Source organism: Mya arenaria, chromosome 10 (assembly GCF_026914265.1).
Source record: "Mya arenaria isolate MELC-2E11 chromosome 10, ASM2691426v1".
In the NCBI taxonomy this organism is placed as follows: Eukaryota; Metazoa; Mollusca; class Bivalvia; order Myida; family Myidae; genus Mya; species Mya arenaria.
The window spans coordinates 10,264,598-10,280,956 of record NC_069131.1 but is presented as its reverse complement, the minus strand read 5'-3'; the positions used below and the strand labels follow the sequence as shown (position 1 = coordinate 10,280,956).

Sequence of the window (16,359 nt, the reverse complement as noted above, 5' to 3'; positions counted from 1 at the left end):
ATGTGCATCACTAAAGAAAAGAAACAGGTTATTGACATTTCGATATTCAAATACCAAAACCGGTAGTTAAATTAACTTTTTACCTGTATTGTCATTGCTAATACAACAGTGGAGTGCTCTTGTAAAACATATTTGCAATGATTCAATGTATAAGTCTGGATTATATATTTTGTTATGGTATAACATTTTGTTGTAATACTTGGTATTAATCTGGCTAGGCCCAAAGCTGAAAAAACATATTTAAGAGTATATGTTTTTAATGTTGTAATTTTAAAATAAATTTTGAATAATGATAGCTAAAATGAAACCTCCAAAATAAATAATACTAAAACTGTTTTCAGGATTTCTCCAAATGTAGAAATGCAGACAGCTCTTCACCATCAACTGTGGTCCTTTGTAATTTTGTGTACATATGAAACTAAATGACTGCAAAGAATTGTTGTTGTTTTTTGTTCTTAGGTTGTTGTATGCATACTTCATTATAAATCCCATGATTTTATTTCCACCAAGTGCCACATAGTTTCCACCAAGTGCCACATTGGCATCGCATTTGGTGAAAAAAAGATCAAAGAAACTGAACATGGCATTTGGTGGAAAACTTTCCAATACTCCACCAACTGCCACGTTGGGGTGGCAGTTGGTGGAAAAATTTGCCACGTGGCATTTGGTGGAAAACGTTCCAATACTCCACCAACTGCCACTTTGGGGTGGCATTTGGTGAAAAAATTTGCCACGTGGCATTTGGTGGAAAACTTTCCAATACTCCACCAACTGCCACGTTGGGGTGGCAGTTGGTGGAAAAATTTGCCACGTGGCATTTGGTGGAAAACGTTCCAATACTCCACCAACTGCCACGTTGGGGTGGCATTTGGTGGAAAATGGTGAAAAATTAGATCAAAGTCCCATTTTCTTCTGTTTTTCATCGTTTTACACCAAGTGCCACCCGTTCCAATACTCCACCAACTGCCACCCATTTTCCACGTCCAATTCATGGCAAATTTAGGGAAGGGTGCCTTGCAAATTGGGAAAGAAGATGACTTTGGGAACAAGAGCTGTCGTAAGACAGCGCACTCGACTTCGCCGCTTTGACTTAGAAGTGAATACAATAACAATGTAATATTACCACGTTTGGTCTATTTATGTCAAACCTAACTAAAATTATTCAATACATATTAAGGTGACTTTGATACTGCCCTCCCACCACCCGAAAAATGACGCAAGTCATTCAAATAACTTAATTTCGCATCTTGAAAATGTGGTAAAGAATATACAAATATGCCTTTCAAAAGAAATTAAAATAAAATTAAAAAAAATAATAATAATAAAAAAATTCAAGGGCCATATAGAATAGCCCTCCTTGTTTTCCCTTGGTAAAAAACTGGTTAAGAATGTAAAAATGTGCCTGTCAAAATAATTTAAAAAAATAAATATATATATTCAAGGGACATAATTTGTATTTAGAGTTAAAATGGAGTTATGTTTCTTGTTGTAAGATGGTCGTAAATAATTTTGAATTTTATTAAGTACATTGAATGAAAGGTATAGAAGTTTTTTTTATTAAAATCCCAACTTGCCCTTAACTTTTACTTGCCTAAAACATTAACCTAAGTCAATCAGGGGCCATAACTTGTATTAAGAATATGGAGTTAGGTAACCTCATTGGGTGATGGTCCTGAACAATTGTGTGAAGTATAAGTCAATTGAATGAAGGGTATAGAAGTTATTAATAAATATCCCAACCTGCCCTGAAACTAACCTAAGTTCCATAGTCAATCAGGGGCCATAATTTGTATAAAAGATAATATGGAGTTATCTAACCTCATTATGTGATGGCTCTGAACAACTGTGTGAATTATTAAGTCAATTGAATGAATGGTATTGGAGTTTTAAGTGAAAATCCCAACTTGTCCTAAAACTTGAACCTGCCCTAAAACTTTAAGCTTAGTCAATCAGGGGCCATAACTTGTATTAAGGATAATATGGAGTTATGTAACCTCATTGTGTGATGGTCCTGAACAACTGTGGGAAGTATTAAGTCAATTGATAAAAGGCGATAGAAGTAATTTATAAATATCCCAACCTGCCCTAAAACTTTAACCTAAGTTTCAAAGTCAATCTAACCTCATCATGTGATGGCCCTGAACAACTGTGTGAAGTATTAACTCAATTGAATGAATGGTATTAGACTTATAAGTGAAAATCCCAACTTGCCCTAAAACTTCAACCGGACGCCGACGCCAATGCTGGGGCGAGTAGTATACTAGCCCATCTATTCTTCGGATAGTCAAGCTAAAATCAGGCCCAAATAGATAATATAATTTGGTAAAGAACTATATATGTTCTAACTTTTTATTGCATACATTATGTTGAGAAAGAGTAAGTGTTGTCAAGATTTTGTTTATACGTACATCATGAAATTCATTGCTTTTTTATTCCTTAACGCAATCTACATTAATAAAATCGGGAAAAAAAAATAAAATTTTGGGAAAAATGTACAACCTTTAGAAGGCAGTAAATTACAATAAAAAAATCACTGCATATTAAGTAAAGAACAGCACTAATTCTGCCTTTTAACAAAGGATACCAATTAACATAAACAAAGCATAATCTTTTTTTACTGCAGCCTAAGTTACGGTTCCACTGCACTGCACTTCTCGTCAATGGGATCTATCTGTATATGAAGTTTGAAGTAAATGCCTCGAAGACTTTTCAAGTAATGCACCAGACAAAAAAATATTCTAAAAAGAGCTGTCAGAGAGACAGTGTGTGGATTGAAATGTTTTGGCAAAACATGCATGGATCACTGTATGAAGTCTCAATTCAATAAATCAAGTAGTTGGTGAGAAATTAACCTATATGTGCTTACATGCAAAACCTTGACTAGTATTTCTAAGTGCATAATAAAGGGGTAAAAATTGTATAATATGCAAGATAGAGTTATCTTACTTGATTAATTAAGAGGATGAATGGTTGGGAGCCTGTGTATAAAGTTTCAATGCAATGCATGATGTATTCGCTGAGGTATTGACTTAAAAGTGGTTACATGCAAAACCTTAACCAGAATTTCTATGTCGAATAAAAAAGGGCAATTACTTGAATTGAATGCAAAATAGAGTTATCTTACTAGGTTATTTAAGTAGACTGGATGGTTGAGTACCATTGTATAAAATCTCAACACAATACATCAAGTAATTGCTGAGATATTAACCTATGTATGCTTACATGCTAAACCTTAACCAGAATTTCTTGGTCAAATAATAAAGGCCAATCATTTGCATTATATTCAAAAAGTGTTATCTTTTAAACTTCATTAATTAAGTAGGTTAGATAGTTGGAAATAAATATCTAAAGTCTCAATGCAATACATGATGTTTTTCTGAGATATTGACTTTGCTTTCATGCAAAACCTTTACCAAGGTGTGACGCCGCAGGGCCCTCGATCGTCCAAAATTACCGCCGAAATTCGGCTGCCGTCCCCCCTCGAAAAAGTATCTTTTTTTCCCCCTTCAGAGCTGAAAATTCCCCCTAAAAAATTGGTTTAAAAAATGCAAAAAGATCGTCATTTTTTTTTAAACTACGCGCCATTGTGCGCTGGGGGAAGTAACTCGAATAATCAATCGGAACTCCTCGGCTAGTATCAAGATATGGCCTCGGATATAATACGGGTCGTAAGAAAATAGTCCATCATGGCCGACCAAGAAGATGTTCAAACAACCAAGAGATATGTTAGTCCAAAGACAGAATGAGGAGCGAACTTTTACCACTTATTTGTGTGTAAGTGTTATTTTTATACTTATTGTATTTTGATAGAATATAAAAATAGTTTTAAAAGAGCCCTAATGAGAAACTAATAGGAAATGTCATTAATTCTTAGTGGGTGGGGTAGTCTTCTTTCATTTGACAGATTCTAATTTAGTAAATAACAATTTTAAAGCTCCAGTGATCAGTGGCAAAAATTAAGAAAACATATACTCTATTTGTTGTTTTTTAATAACAAATAAGTCTGAATCTGACTTTACTTAGATCGATAATAGGTTAGACTTTCTTTCTCAGTGTATTTATCTCATACATTTCATATCATTAACTTTAATTTTTTATAATTAAAATTTACATTCTTTTAACCAAGGATGTATGGTTTATATGTCCGTGAGTGTTGGTAGCGAACAACTTAATGTAATGGCACAATTGAATACCTCGGCCCTGTTCACTAATATAGTTCTCTAAATAAATTAGATCTTCATTCTATTGGTTTAACAAAATGAGTTTGAACGCATAAACCAGCACACATTTCTTTCAAGACTAAATTCTTTGATAACCACCAGTGGCAGAAACATTGAAAAATGCTGACATTTTTACTTTGCCAATGAAATGCAGACATTTAAATTTTAATCTTATTGTCATTTTCAGAGAATAGTATCAGGGGTGCAGCTGACTCTGATTCCCAGCTTGTTCTAATGAAAAAAGGCAGATGAGGTAATGAGTGTGCTATTTTCGAAATTCGGACAATAATTTAACAGTCAATTATCCTATTGGTTTTAAGCCCAAAAGTACCTGCATGTTTGTACAATTAACCAACAAGTTTTAAAATATCAACATTGTAGATTAATTTAAACATGAAAACAATTTCATTTCATATTTTTTAATTAACCAGTAGTCCAGAGCTAAAAGCTGCTCTCTCACAGATTGACAGTTCTTCTTGGTCATTCTTCAAAAGCCCAAAGGAGTAATTAAATTAAATTTACACATATTATTAATTATATGGCTTAATGCAATAGCAACAAAATATTTTCCAAACAATTGAAATCTGTTCTATGATGTATGACCTTATATGACTAGCTGGAGGAATTTTTACCAAATTTTCAAACTTGTATATGAAAGACTGTGATCTGATATTATGTCAGCAGTCTAATATCACTGGTTTCCATACATTTGCACAATAATTGCCAATTGGCTCATTTAAAGATAAAAAAGGCGTCAGAACAGTAAAACCATGAGGATGCAGCTTTAAATCGGTGTTGCACTTAATGTTTTGTGAATACTTTTCTGTTGTTGTACAGGCTTTTAAAATAATTGATCTGAAAATATAATTCCTATTATTGTTGTATTTTCTCTTTTATATTTCAGGCACTGGAATCCGAATGTAATCAAAAATGCCATTGTATGAGGATTGACCTGCAATGCATGGAAATCATCTAACACAACTGCAACTCCTACCTTGGAAAAATGAGTGCAAGATGGAAACAAAGCGTTCAGTGGAACATCTTGTCATCTCAAATATTTGATGACTTACATACTAATGTGAAGTCGAAGATAAAAGTCATCTGTTGGTCCGTGATTATTAAATAAATCCGAACATATATTTTAAAAGGGTAATATGGTAAAGGATTTATCTACGCTTAAAGTGGTTTTCCTATATTATGGAGGGAAAATAACTACAAAAACAGAAATAGATGGCATCGGCAGACCAAATAAAGGAGAACTATTTTGTTCAGTTCAATTTTTAAGACTTCAGAAAATCCGTTAATAGGGCACATCCTTGCAAATGCCATATTGTAAACTGGGCTCTTTAAAATGTGAAAAGGTGAAAAAGGTCTATAGGATAAGCCTCAAATTCAAGGTTGTGAGTTCAAGACCTCCAAGATACTTTCTCTTGACCTCAGGAAAAGGATGTCCATACTTGTTTCTACTTAGGCAACAGACTTAAGAGTGATTTTGTAAGCTTCCAGCTTGCATAGCAATCTGATAAGGCATAAAATAAGATACTAGCTGACTTGCAAACAGTTTTTCCATTTGTGTTGATTTATTTTTCATTCTGTTGGAATGTTTATTAGAAGTGATGCGCATTGCTTACTGCAACCAATATTTATTTTCTTTATTAAGTTAAATTTAACGAACACATAACATGACTTGTGATTTTACAGATGCATGTTTATTTCGTTGATTGTATGAGTTTATTTTCTCAAATGATGTAATAAAAGTTATTCTGAATGACTGTCCTTTTTTGTTTGAAGAAAATGTGTTGAGGTTTTGGCATAGCATAGTGTCATCATCATCATCATCATCATTGTTGTGTACAAATAAAACAATGTAATAAAAACCAAACTGTCAAGCCAAGCACTAAAAGCGGCACCAGGATATTGCTAAAGAGACCAGTAATACATTTAGACAAATAAAATGCAAAGAAAGATCTATAATTCTGACACATGGTAATGCTTTAGTCCTCTCATTGTGTGTTTATGGTTAAAGTGGAGACATACAGTATTTTTTGTAATGAAGACTTAAATTTGTATGGCAACTTAAAGCCATATATGGGGATTAAATGCCAGAAATATTGTGAAGTCTCCCAATAGACTCAATGCACTTAAAAGGGCATGACACAGAAATGAAAGTAAAAATGGGAGCAAAACCTAATTTATCATTAATTTTACATTGGATTGCATACAGATGGCTCTGTTATTACTTGACTAATATTAAAAATAAAATTAAGAGACGTGTTGATTCAAACTGTAACTATTCTTCTTTGCATTTTATGAAGTTGGACATAAAAGAGTCATTTGGTGAAGAGTGATCTAAAGGCAAATTATTCAAAATAGATTAAGTATTATTGAAAAAATTCTGGTATACATTGCTGAAAAGCTTAGTAACCTGGCTAAATATTTGTTTAAGGCTTTTATTTACAAAAAAATAAATAAGTTGAGTATCTTATCAGTAACTCTTTTGGTGTTGTTGTTTTTAATAAAAAATGACAATTTACTCAAAGATATTGATACTAATAATTATAGATTAAGACAAACATAATGTGGAAGGAAACTTCTAATGAGTGGGTTTTATCCACAGCTTAGGAGGTAAAGTGAAGCATGATCTGCCTTGAACAAATACAATTTTAAGACAAGTTCTGTCAACTTAGTGCACCAGTCAATTGTAACCCCCCCCCCCCCCCCAGGTCCGGGTAATACTGGGGTTAACCCGGGGAAATGGGCTGCGTTTTTACCTATCAGGTGGCCCTGCAGTGCTGGGTGAATGCGGTGGTTTTATCTTCGCTTAAAATATAGAGGGGAATGGACCTTACCTAGAGTCCCAGGGGTGTGGGGGCATTTGGCAGGGATTTTGCCATAGGATCGTCCGCGCAGGGTGGGGATTTTAGCCGGGGTTGGCTGTACTGAAAGTCAAAGTCCCCACTATTCCCCAGACCTGGGGGGGGGGGGCGTGGTTACAATTGTCTGGTGCATATCCACATGAACGTTGTACTGGTACTCTAACAATTGAGCTTACTGCGTGGATAGTCACCGCCCCACCCCAACCCCACAGAACTGTTTACACAAAAAAAAACTGCAGCCCAAACCCAACAATGCTGAAGTAATGGCATGAATAGATTTCAGCTGGTAAAGCTGACTGGGTGCCAAGCTCACACCCATCCTACCACAACCCACAAAACTCTGCACAAGGCAATCAATGATTTTACTGAATAGTGTTTTAATGGCAAGGAATGGTGTGAAAAATAACACGGCAAAGTATGACTTAAAACTTACATTTCATAGGGTATTCCTATAACTGTTGAGAAAATGTTGACATTTAGTCCATGCATGCATTTAATCCGATGTAATGATTCATGCATGCCATGAACCGTATGATCATTTCAATGACTGTCAAGTACATTTTCTGTGTGCTCACGATTTTTCTAGAGGAAAAAGAGTGCTTCAACCATAAGGAAACATCTAAATATTCATAAAACGAACATTCTTTGAGGTTACAATAAATATTTTCTCTTAAACAAGCACATTTAATTTAACACAATCCATTTCCTTGTTGTTACAATGGGCCTTCTTTACGCGGATTGAAAACGGTGTTAATCGCCGGCAGCCGCATCGCACTTTCGTATATCCTTACTACTATTTACGAGGTCTATCTCGAAGCTTGCCGGAGATGGCCGAGTTGTTACGATTGTCGAATAATAAGTAGCGTTGTATCTAACGGTGTTAGTTCCCTTGCCAATGCGCATGCGCACTAATTCATTCCGTTGTTTACTTCCGTTTGTGAAAAATGTCGCACAATTCGAAATCATATCGAAAAAAGTTAACGAAACAAACGGCGTTTTCATGTAAGAAGATTGACGTTCTTTTGAGGCAGCACGCTCTCGCATCATCCGGATCGCAGATCGACCGTGAGGATGCTAGCAAGCAGGATTCAGAAAGTATACATATTCAGGAGTTTCTTGTTGGTTATAAAAAGCTTTGCCATTAACTGCATTAATATTAAATAATTATTAATATATTTACTGGAAGTATGCTGTAAAGATTTTGTTTTAATTATGTTTTGTTAACAAATGATATTCTTTAAGCCCTGTAAATAATTATTTCAGCTCACTCATCGACACTGTACTTCAAATATTAACTTAAATAAATGATTAAAATTAATTTATACTAATGATGTATTAATTATCATTTTTAAATATAATTTCAGGAGAAAGGCTACTCCTGAACAGATAGCTGACCCTAACTTCATGCTGATGGAGATTCAGAAGGATGTCGGAATCAAGCAGGACTACCCAGCCATGGGGTATCTAATGTTGGTCGGGGCTTTGATCCCGACCTCAACAGCAGTGGTCGAGAGAGTTTTCTCGTTAATGAATAGGCTGTGTACGCCACTTAAGGCTTCCATGTCCCAGAAGACGATTGAAGAGCTTATGAGGGTCGTCAGCGAGGAATGTTTGACTGATGAACAATTGAACGAAGCCATTGCCTACTTCGGTAGAAAAAAAGATAGAATGGTTAAATTCTAAGTTGACTGTTCAAGTGATTGAATTGATGTTGTTTGCAATGTTACTCAGTGATTAAAGATTGTTTTAAATGTATAATGTTTGTTTGAAACCTTTGTAGTTAACTATTAATACAAATTCCCCTATAATTCAAATTCCCCTATTTTGGGAAAACGACGCGAAAATTCCCCCTCAAAAAGGCTGTGGGCCCCTTCCCCCGAAATAGAGCGAGGGCCCTGCGCCGACGCCACCGCCGACGCCAGGGTGAGTAATATAGCTCTCCTTATTCTTTAAATAGTGAAGCTAAAAATTAATGGGCAAACACTCAAAAAACACTGCAGCCAGAGTTCATGTACAGACTACATTAAACTTCTCCTCAATGAGATCTACCAGTATATATCAGGTTTGAAGTCAATAAATCAAGACTTTTTCAGTTATGCTCAGGACAAAAATTAATATGAAATTCAACAGAGGGTAATAACCAAACAAATACTGCACCCAGAGTTCTCCTCAAAGAAACCGATCTCTATATATGAGGTTTAAAGTCCTCAAATACTTTTTATCAAGTTATGCCCAAACTCTTGATTTTAGTTTTTTAAGACCAACTTACAATGAGTGAGACGCCATGTTACTTGGCTATTAAGAATGAAACTCATCAGTGATTGGATGCCAGATTAACTATTAACCAATCCCCTGCCGCGTTAAAAAAAGTTGACATGTTTAGAATGCCGTTACAACTGGTAAATTTTTGGCATGCATGTTTTATATGCGGATAGAATCAAATTTCGGGGTTTCTGTATTGAAGCAAATCGGTGATTTTAAAACCGGTTTTTTTATGCATCGGAGAATCGTTGCACCTCTACCTGTATGTCTTTGATAAAATATATTCGATAAATTGATATTAAATATCTATGATTTTTTTTACTATTTTACATCCTGGTCTCCTGAAAGCATGATCCACAATGATGTCAACAATGTAAATCATGATTTTTTACATGAACCTGCATGATAGAGGTATAGCATTTACCTTTAATGCATGTATTACGAACGGCTACCAGACAAATCGGCCCCTTACCAAATCGACCCCTAGTTAAAACGGTTACCTTTTCGGCCCCTTACCAAATCGGTCCCATCCTGTAGACGTTTCGGCCCCTGATTACGGAGACGTTTCGGCCCTTATTATTATTTTGTTTTTTTATTTCTAAATACCAGGTACATGAAAAAAACATAAAATTTCAATTATTCACATAAAGCTATAAATATGCATAACAAAATAGATTTAAAAGAAAATATCTTTATACTTGAACACAAATATACATCTCAACAAAGACATTTATTCATGAGATTTTTTTATAAAAATAAATAAAGTTAAAAAAAAAATCTTTAAACTTGAAAAAATCTTGAAATAATCTTTAATTATAGAATAATACATGGTTGACCATGGCTTTTGGTTGCAAGCTTCCAAGTTTTTTTCGTCTAAAAGTACTCAGCAACTAAACTTCATTATTATGTATGCATTTTTATATTTAAAATTAAAAGCTCGGAATTTAGATCAGTGTAACGATTGCATTCAAAAAGAAAATGTTTCTCGTCTTCAATATGATTTTGCTGGCATAATCTGCATATTCTCAGATCCAGTGGTTCCCCGTTAATATATATACTTGAAATCTTCTTTCATCAACTGTAAATAACATTAAACAAATTAAAAAAACTTATTCATTCACACGTCTTTGAATGTCGTTTTCACACCCATAACGACAGCAGTTTGCCTGGCAAAGAATGCATTCTTTATTGATCAATTAATTTTTCACAGTCACAAAATACATTCTTACATTTTTTTTAAATTTTATTTTTAAAAAAAAGGGTTTAATTTTAGACTTAAATGATTTTATCAATCTTATCAATGTATTTCATGAATATTTGTTTATTTGTGAATTTATAGATCTCATTTACAACTTCTTTTGAAATCAAAATTTGACAAATTATATTTTTTCTTTATATTCAAAATAAAACATAAAATAAAATTAAGGGGCCGAAATGTCTCTGTTGAAAATCAGTAAGGGGCCAAAACGTCTCGAGTCAATTTAATTAAAGCTGCACTCTCACAGATTTACCATTTTTACAACTTTTCTATTTTTTGTCTTGGAAAGATCAAAATTTTGCGTTAATATCTGCAAACCAATGATTAAAGATTGCTGACAAAAAAATCAGATCGCAGATTTTTATATTTCCATTCCAAAATTAATATTTAATGGCTTAAACCATTACTAACGGTTTAAGAAAACTGCATAAAACATCAATTTTTGAACTTTAATATTAAAATTTGCGATCTATTTTTTTGTCAGCAGTCTTGTATAACTGGTTGCCATGGAATTTCGCAAAATTGGCTTGTTTTAAGACAAAAAAATAATAAAAAAACTTGTCAAAACTTCAATCTGTGAGAGTGCAGCTTTAAGTGGACAAAATGGCAGGGCCGAAACGTCTCAGGGAACGATTTGGTAGTAGGCCGATCTGGTAAGGGGCCGATTTGTCTCGCTCCCTTACAACCAGAGATTAAATGAGTAATAGGGAACCCCAAAACAAAGTGTTTCACTAAGATATCTCAATAAACAATGAGATAACACTTAGAACTTATGTATGACTATGAGCCATGTTATAGATACGGAACGGTGTAAACAATGGTCAATGCAGTCTTTATTGAAAAGGGGGGGGGGGAGTAATGCATTTTCGTGGCGGGTGAAAGTTACTAATATTTTAACATACTGGCTAGATTAAACATGAAATATATAGTTTTTTACAAGAACCATTTTTCACATTTCAAGCCCATTACATCACAGTATTATTTGCTATATTAACATAATTTTATAGCAAAAATTCAACGATCGAAATTCTTACCTTCCAACTTTCGTTTTCGATTAGTTCATCAAAACGTCCCAAGGAAAAACGGGTCGTGCTAAAGTGCTGACCAAATTAGCGCCCTTCATAGAAATAGAGTAAGATTGCTGACCACTTGCTGACCGTATTAGATAAAAAATGAACATTTTATTATTGAAATGAGAAGTTTTATATCTCAATTCATTCTGAACATAACAGTGAGTGAGCGAGCGAGCGAGGGAGCGTGAGCGAGGGAGCGTGTGTGTGTGTGTGTGAGTGAGTGAGTGAGTGAGTGAGTGAGTGAGTGAGTGAGTGAGTGAGTGAGTGAGTGAGTGAGTGAGTGAGTGAGTGAGTGAGTGAGGGAGCGAGCGAGGGAGCGTGAGCGAGGGAGCGTGAGCGTGAGTGAGTCAGATAATTTAAATTGAACATTTAACTGAAGATTGTTTTTATTATCATCGTTCGAAGTAGAATTATTGTAAATTGTAGCCTGCTCGCCAAATGGGTATAACCTGATGATGAGGGTAAAAAAGGCTTATACCCTATTCTATTCTCGCTAAAGGAGTACTTAATAAAACATCAATTAAACAAAATACCTCTTAAAAACGTCAGCTAAATGGTCAGCACTTTAGGGCGCACCGAAACTGCACGCACACAGTGGTTGATAATATCCATGTACCGATGATTGTTTTGTTCAGTTATACATATCAAAAATATAGTTTGAGTATATAATTAAAGATAATATCTTATATACTCATCCATATTGATCAGTGGGTGAGCATTTGAAGCATTAATTACGGCCTTGCATAATATATCAGTATATATGAGTGGTAACGTTACTGATTATACTTCAACGATATCATGATCCAAGCGCGTATTGTCCAAAACATAATATTACTCACCTAAGTAAACTTTATAGTCAAATGTTGAAAATGTTGATAAATATCACAAACGCATAGCTTTATACTGTGGTATCTCTAACTGTACATGCGTTTCGTTCTGATATGGTAAAACCGCCCAGATAGCTTATAGTATATGTTAAAACATATTAGCAAAAAATAACCTTACACCGAGCGCGTTAAAGAACCAAGACGAACATTTGCTAAGAGCAAGGTTATCCAAGACATCCTCGTATATTACTATGCACATCCCCCCTCCCCTCTCTCTCACACGCACGCACGCACGCACGCACGCACGCACGCACACACACACACACACACTCTCTCTCTCTCTCGTCCCCGATCTGAATCACGTCTTGTTCAGTGTATAAACGTGCATCTGTCTTGACCGCGGATACGCGTTTACACACCGAACTAGACGTGAACATTTCGTCAGAAATAATACCCTCGATATACTTATGCTACAATTATGATAATACAGAAACAAGAAGGTATTTATTTCGTTGAAGATACCGAAGAAGATTGAAAGGTGATTTCCCTTTTATTGCCTAGAGACGATACGTAGAGTTACAATGGTCATACGGGATTATGTATTTTATGGTGACATGCTAAACTCATGCCGAACCTAGGCCTCGCATAAATAACTGTTAGAAACAACTCGGCACGTCAAATGTTGCGTTTTGGTGTGGCATCACCAAAAAGTTTCAAGTTACTAAGAATAAGCTTGTATATTTCGCGATGAAAAGATTAGAGGTATTGTCATAGCCTTGGTGTTTGCATGGTGGTTAAATTTAAGAACATTGTTCATTACAAGACAGAATATCTCTAAGCAATGACTAAGCTATATGTCGAGTTAAGTTCCTTCATTGACTGACTGATAACTGGTTTATATATACATACATTGTTTTTTTTTTTACTTTTATGGAATAGTACTAACACAGTTAAAATATGTCATATTCTTTTTATACATTCAATCATTATACTTATACTTGAAAACATATTTTCTTTAGTCAGAAGCGTTTAAAGCTTCATTGGGTTTAGAAGAAACACTATCGAGATAGTGTTCGTGAAAATGCAAAAAGAACAAACTTACAGTTACGATAAAACCGCTGATATAAAACGTAGTACACGCGTGACCAGAAACATTAATTAGTTAGGCATCTGTAAGGCTTTACCCGATGACCAATTGAAAACAAAACAAAACGGACAGACGTTGCCATCCGCCCGCGGCTCTCTTGTTGTTATATTTACTGCAGCCTTGGTTGTAAGATATGGACGTGTTTGACTTCAATTTCCATATTATAATGACCAGAAATGGTATCAACATGGGAGCAACTAACACTGATATTTTTTTGTACATGCGATAAATCGGTGGCGGCGGAGGATTCTCCTGGCGGCGGATTGGGAAACCGAGAAATGATATTATACACATGCTGTTGACTCTTTGTTTCAAGTCACGATATTTCGAGAAACTATATTCGTTTCATAATGCCCTATTTTGATAGTACAACACATTGTTTTACCATGTTTTCATATTTCCTCACCATATGTTTTGTTACAGTATCTTGTTTCTTTTCTATTCAAAAGTTTTGTCAAGCCTTATTTTCACATAACACATTTCAGGACGGGCGTATTGGTCCATCCAGATATGAATTTCGGGAAATGTTATTTTACACGTGCTATTGACTTATGTTTCATTTGACGATATTTCGAAAAAAAAATAATGGTTTTAATAAATTCTCTATTTTCATTCAAAGCTAGTGTTACGTTTTCCCTTCATCCATACGAGTTCGAAACGGCCTGTGACTTAATACCTTGACCTTGGACAATACATAAATAGTTAATATTGATGCAAATACTTTGCACAAATTGCATTATTACAGCTATCACTCGAACAATGTCATGGTGGACAGAACAACGTTTCTTACTTTAACGACACAGAGCGATTACTGCGTAGGAGATTTATCTCACGAACAAAACACTGTTCTACCATCTTCTTTTGATTTTACATAATAACAAAGCATGTTAGAAGTGTAAGTTGAATATATACTTTTGATATTATGTTATATACTATTTCTGACCGTCCCATTTAAAAAAATATGATAGAACACATTTATGTTAAGAAATAAGTTATGTTTATGCATGTGGTTAATTGTATTTTTTATGATCTACATCATATTCTTATCTTCATGTATATCATTGATATTTTTACAAATGTGTTTAATCATATGACTGGCATTTAGCATGACTTAACGTTTGGGTCCTTGCCTTTTGCCCCTAACAAGGGTTTAATATTGGAATTTCCTGCTTATCCCTGTATTTTGTATTGTATTATATTGTATTATTGCGACAACAGCGATGGATTCATTACTGGAAACAAATGCCAAAAACATGCTTCGCATCATTCTAATAAAGACACGTTTTAGATACAATCTTGCAAAAGGTTTTTAAAAGATTCGACCAGAACAAAAAAGACAGACATCTATACACAAGAAGGAGCCATCTGAAGCATTGTATTTAGTAGTAAAACACTGGTTTTGTCACGTTATTTATTCAAATATTCAGACTTTTTTAGGAGATTTCCACGCAAGACACTTTCATCGGACACAATATATTTTTTAAAAGCATTTTAGTGTAAAAGTCACTTTAAGTAGTCTTTCACGTAGGCCATGTTTATTACATTGATTTGAATACTGCACATTCTGGCGCCAGCTTTTCCACGATTGTTAAGCAAACAGCAATAAAACAGGTCGATGATTTTCTTTCTTTCTTGTGTGTATGACTGACTTGAAGAAACTCATGGCTTTTTAGATGAGCTCTTTGTCATGACAAAAGAGTAATTTTAGGAACACTGTATACTTGTTTAAATCAACGCCTTTTGAAGTCCAAATAATTATTCACTAATACGTCAAATAGAATGCTCTAAATGTTTCTAAACGAATGCATGTTCACAAAAATAAACATATGGCCAAATACTTCCGTCATTCTTCATGTCTTTTAATAAGGCCTTAACAATTGTTTGATTAGGGTAATATCCCCAAACCTACTATGTAGGGTAGGTAGGGATTCTTCTTCTTCTTCTTCTTATTCTTCTTCTTCTTCTTCTTCTTCTTATTATTATTGTTATTATTATTATTATTATTATTATTATTATTATTATTATTATTATTTTTATTTTTTTATTTTTTTTTGTTTATTTTCTTTTAAATACAAAGTATGTCATGAAGGTATTTTTCGTGCAAATGAGACTGTCTTGCTAAATCACTTCCATATATATTTGTTGCTTAGATATGGATTTTCATTCTGTCAAATATTGATGTCAGAGAGTAAGATGTTTTTGACAATTTCATGTTTATTAGGGAATACGAACTTCAAATAAACTTGTTGGCTAGTTTAATGGCTTTAATACCGACGTATTAAACCAATGCAGTATAATACAGATATTTTTGCTTCTGAACTGACAACTCAATTGAAAAACAAATACATAGAATTGATGTAAATTGAATAGCACAGTTTGGAGAGGGTTAGATGAATAGAAACTATATGTAGCCAAGCAGGGAGTTGAGCTCACGACCTTCGGTATAGATGGTCTTTACAGAAAGTCTGGAGTTCGAATCCTGGCAAGGCTATACATGTTTAACCCAATGTTAAATACATATCGTCGCTTTCGGACGTAAAAGGCCTAACTCAAAAAATCGCTTTTTTCAGGAGATAGAAAAAAAATAAAACAAATAATAGTTTTTTATTGAAAAACGATCATATATAATATAATGTTCAAAATATAGTACAATTATTATAGCTTTGTTGAATTTGTTTGTTTTGCATCTGAATTTT

The 16,359-nt window shown here is 34.3% G+C and overlaps 1 protein-coding gene and 1 long non-coding RNA gene across 2 annotated transcripts in view; one reads left to right on the top strand and one right to left on the bottom strand.

The window, feature by feature from the left end:
• LOC128205556 (uncharacterized) overlaps nt 1-11,670 on the bottom strand; it is a 59,223-nt gene extending 47,553 nt beyond the window's left edge. Inside the window, exon 1 of the mRNA XM_052907287.1 lies at nt 11,651-11,670. The gene's annotated coding sequence lies outside the window, so the exon portion shown is untranslated. The remainder of the gene's footprint in view (nt 1-11,650) is intronic.
• LOC128205557 (uncharacterized) lies at nt 3,558-6,072 on the top strand. Its single transcript, XR_008256276.1, has 3 exons — nt 3,558-3,774; nt 4,408-4,473; nt 5,125-6,072. It is a non-coding gene; the product is annotated as an uncharacterized LOC128205557 (long non-coding RNA).
• Nucleotides 11,671-16,359: the final 4,689 nt, after the last annotated feature.